Source organism: Cannabis sativa, chromosome 8 (genome assembly GCF_029168945.1).
Source record: "Cannabis sativa cultivar Pink pepper isolate KNU-18-1 chromosome 8, ASM2916894v1, whole genome shotgun sequence".
In the NCBI taxonomy this organism is placed as follows: Eukaryota; Viridiplantae; Streptophyta; class Magnoliopsida; order Rosales; family Cannabaceae; genus Cannabis; species Cannabis sativa.
Genome location: NC_083608.1, coordinates 23,466,886 through 23,472,135, shown reverse-complemented (window position 1 = coordinate 23,472,135; position 5,250 = coordinate 23,466,886).

Genomic DNA, 5,250 nt, shown 5'->3' with positions numbered 1-5,250 from the left:
TTAATCTGTTTTAGGTATTAAACTCAAAACTGAAAGTTTTTCTATTGATAAATAGCATTGTAATACCTTAAATATTGATAAAACATAAAAATTTAGGCGCTGAAAAACACCCCAGATGGTTCATTGTTTTCCTAAACGGTTCACCATTTTTTTGGGTTTCAGCCCTGGAAAAACAGTTAATCGTTTTTACAGTAAAAACGGTTAATTGTTTTTCCCTGCTGAAACGGCTAAACCTGGTTTAACAATACCAATCCAACCGAAACTCCTCCAAACCCTGCCAAACTCTCCAAAACTGTAACACCCTAACTAGCATAGGCGTATTACGTGATTTTAAACATGCTGTGCAGCTCGTTGCTAATCAACGAGGTTTATGGAAAACGTGATTAATTAAAATTTTTGCTTTTTAATTAAACTTGTAAAATATTTATACAAAAGACTCGGGATCCCGATTACAAAACCATTTACAAAAGTTTACTGTCTGTACAAAATATTTGTCGCCTAGCGACTAGTTACAAAAATAGTCTCGCTGTCCCGATGATCGTACGCTCCAGGCCTAACCGCCCCGACATGTACAATCTTCATAGGCTCGTTCACGGTCCATCATCTTTAGCCTTGCCTTTACCTACACATAAACATAGCATTGTGAGTCGACAGACTCAGTAAGAAAAGCATAATAATACTCATACATAAATCCCGGTCATGATCAGACGCCCATACCCCTGACCATAACCCTGACTGCCGTGTCCAACACGATACTGAGTCCCCCTAACTGCTGTGTCCAACACGGTACTGAGTTCTGAACGTTCATAGGGACGGTACTATTGACAAGTAACAGCCTGATCAATCGAACCGGTCATACTCCAGCTGCTGGTCATACTCCGGCTGTCTGACGTGTTGCGGTATCGGCTGATCGGTCGAGCCGGTCATACTCCATTCTTGGTCATACTCCAGCCTGTACTGACATGATACGTCAAATAGTACGGAACCACCAACCTAAGTATCAGCCTGATTGGTCGAACCGGTCATACTCCGGGTGTTGGTCATACTCTAGCCTGTACCGACGTGATACAGTGTTAGCCTAATCGGTCGAACCGGTCATACTCCGGCTGCTGGTCATACTCCAGCCTGTACCGACGTGACACAGTTGGATGGTTCGAAGCCAACATACATATCTAATGTAATCTAACAGGCTTCCTACATGCACGCTAAACATGTAATCTACATATGCATACTGTTATACTAATCTTACCTAGATTCTGAATTCGAGTGTCTGTAGGTCAACTTTGGCGGAACTATACGCGCGGCGGATTACAGGCTCCTAAACCATAAAAATCACAACACTATAAGTGATACGCTAAATCACTTCCCGGGGACTTAAACTAGGAACTAAAAGTTACCCTATCGATAAAAAGCATGGCAATACCCCAAATAACATAAAAACGAAGAAAACTAGGGTTTCTGAAAATTCCCCAACCGTAGGCAGGATTCTGCAACCGGAATTCCGGTTCTGAGAATTCCTGGACCCTCATCTGGAATTCCGGTTGCACAACCGAAATTCCGGTTCCTCGCAGGAACTTTTCAAAAATTCACAACTTAATCAAATCCAACCCAAATCACCTCAAACCTTCTAGACCTGTTCTATATGACCCAAATAACATTTCTAAAGCATTAAAATCACCTAGAATGCACATAATTGAAAAACACCATGTGAGCTCCAAGCTTTGAGTTCAAACTCAAACTTGGCTAAAGCTCACTAACAGGCCTCAAAACTAGCTTAGAACTTCCTAAACAAGCATAATAACACTGCAGAAAACTAACCCTAAATCATGCAACAACTACAGCAACAATTCACACAATTTCTCTTGGAAAACTCAAGCTTTTTAACAAGAAATCTATCCAACTAGAGCAAGAATAACTAGCATGCAATTCAACCTAATTAAACATACTTAAATCAACATTTTAAACATGGAAACAACAACAACAATTAACAACAGCAACATCATCAAAATCGTCCATGCATTACTCATCTTTTTCATCAAAATTTCAAGAAAACAAAGGAAGAAAACTAGACAAGAAATATCTCAACTAGAAACACTTTAACTTGCTGAAAATTCACTTGAAATTGAAGAGGAAAATCCACTTTTCTTGCTGCCTCAAGTGGCCGAAAAAGAGAGAGGAAAAGAGAGAGAGCTTCTTGAGAAATTTTGTAATTTTCTAAGTTTTGAAATGAAAATGAATTTTGAGGCACTTAACACCTTTTACTTCAGCCAAAAAGAATAATTAAATAACATATATTTCCAATTTATTAAGTCACAAAAGACAAACTAACAATGGGGCAAAATGACCATTTTGCCCCTTCACACTAAAATCACATAAATAACACTAAAGGGGTATTTTTGGGAAATTCTAAATTCCTGGCCATTCCCGACATTCCCAATGTCTAATAAACCGCCCCAAACTACTAACACACTAAGTTGTGATTTTACTGAGCCAAACACCGAGTTCCATGTTACCGGGCACCGGAAATGCAAAATTATGAAAACTACTAACTGACATAAAATGCATCTCAGAATTCAATAATAACAGTATAAATAATTATTTAAATAACTATAAATAATTTTTCATAATTAAACATGATAAACTGCTAATTTCCAAATTAAACTAAGCGGTCTTTACAAAAACAGTTCATATATAATATCTAAGATAACCACAACTCAATTACCCAAAAAGCACCAAAATTAGAAAACCACCATGGGAGCTCAAGCTTGAGTTCCATGAACTCAAACTTACCAACTAATAATTAAAGCTTAGAAACATGCTCTAACACTTACCCAAATACACAACCAAAACATGCAAAAATCAAGTAAAAACCCTTTATTTCTTCAAAGTAAACCAAGGAGGATAAGAGAAAGATTTACCTATAAAAAGAACAACTTTAACCCTTGCTTAACTAAGCATAGGTTGTAACTAAACTTTCAGTTCTTTTAATTCTGTCGGTGCCATCTGATACAGGGCCTTAGAGACAATTTCTGCCCCCAGTATCAATTCAATCTAAAAATCAATCTCTCACTTCGGTGGTAACCTAGGTAACTCTTTTGGAACACACCTAGAAATTATCGAACCATAAGAACATTTTTGGGTCCCATTGGTATCTCTCTCGTGGTATCTACTACACTAACTAGAGAACCAATACATTCACCTTGCAACAAATCTCTTGCCTGAAGCGTCAAGATCATTGGAATTCGGGATCTATGAATCCTTCCCACAGCACAAGCTGAGTCTCACCCTCTAGTTCAAATGTTACCATCTTCCTCTTACAGTCGATGGTTGCGTTGTATTTTGCTAACCAGTCCATTCCCAGTATCACATCAAAATCGTCTAAGTCTAACTAAATTAGATCCAACGACATTTTTCTACCTTCCACATACACTGGAAGAGACCTAACCCACATGTTGGAGACAACTATTTCTCCAGTAGGCAACAAAGTACCAAAACTACTTGATAATACATCACTTGGCTTATTCAAACTACTAATCACTTTACTCGATGCATAAGAGTGCGTAGCACCAGAATTAATTAAAGCAGACAACATAATACCATAAATGGAAATCGACCTTTCACGGTGGAAGGGCCAGCATTAACCTCTACTTGATTCAAAGCAAACACCAGAGCAGGAACTAAAGCATCTTCTATCTTTTGTTCTGGTTTCAATAACTGTGGATAATTCTTCTTTTGGTGGCCTACTACCCCATACTAGAAGCAGACTCGAGCTTGACATTCGTCCTGATGGCATCTTACATCTGAGGCACGTAGGATAAGTCCTCTAGTATTCATTCATGCCTTGACGGAAACCTTGATTATCTTGAAACATTTTATTGGGACACGTAGCTGGTGGATCATTGGGTCTTCTTTTTTGATCATTGGGGTAAAAACCCTGCCCAGACAAACATTAGAAGAGGGCTTCCAAGAAATATCTCTCCTCATATTGCTCTTCTTTCGAATCTGATCTTCAACACCCTTAGCAGCAAGGGATAACTCAACCACTTGAGCATAAGATCGAACAACCCTTATTGTTGTTTAGTAGTACAATTACATCCCGAGCAATATGTTCTTCTAAACCTCAAATAAACTTGGCCTTTCTAGTAGCTTCAGTGGCCACTTTGTTGGAAGTAAACTTAGCCAATCGATCAAATTTGGTTACATGCTCAGTCACTATCATACTACCCTGAGCCAGCTGTATGAACTCTTCTGCCTTAGCAGCATAGATAAATTCATTATAGTACTTCTCATAGAAGAAGGTCTAGAACATTTCCCAAGTCATGGTATTCAAGTCATGACATTGGGACACAATCTCCCACCAAATATGGGCATCTGTTAGTTTTTATAGTTCATATTAGAGTCGCAGCAAAAGTAGAATAACATTTTGGATTTCATAAAAATAATTGTTGAATCCGATATAAACCATAATCTCAAATCTCAACACAATTATACATAATACGAACTTAACTATTAGTTTAGAGATTTTACCTCTTGTTGCCTATAATTGTTTTGTCAGTATCTTTTCTTATTATTTAATCAAGCATAGAATCCAAAAGAACTTGTTCAAGAGTTCACACTAGGGTCTTCCAAGTCAGCCTCAACACTCCAGGAATAGAGTGAGATATTATATTCAATTTAGATGAATATAATTTAGTAGGGGTGTTCGCGGTGCAGTTTTTAACTATTTTTTCAAACCAACCCGCACATACGGTTTTTCTAATTTCCCAAACCGCACTCGCACTGCGAAACTAAAAAACCGCAGAAATCGCATCGCAAAAAATGGTGCGGTGCGGTGTAGTTTTTGCAGTTTGGAGTATCACCAATAATTAAACTATCACAAATACAATAAAGCTTGAGAAATACTTATCAAAAATACCATAAAGCTTGAAAATAAATATGAGAAAAAAAATTTAAGTTTCAATAATACAATAATTAGTATACTTTAGGTTGGACATTCATATTAGACCTAAATAAATATAAAAATTAGTATTTTATAATGTGCAGTGCGATACGGTTTGAACTGCATATATACAATTCAAAATCGTAAACTGCACCGCACCGCACAGTTTAGGAAAAGTTCAAACCGCGAGCGCACTGCAAAGAATTTCAAATCATATTTTTTTTTGCGGTGCGGGCAGTTTGATGAACACCCCTATAATTTAGTAATCACAATGTGTACTCAACTGATGAGACACTGTGATTGAGATAGGA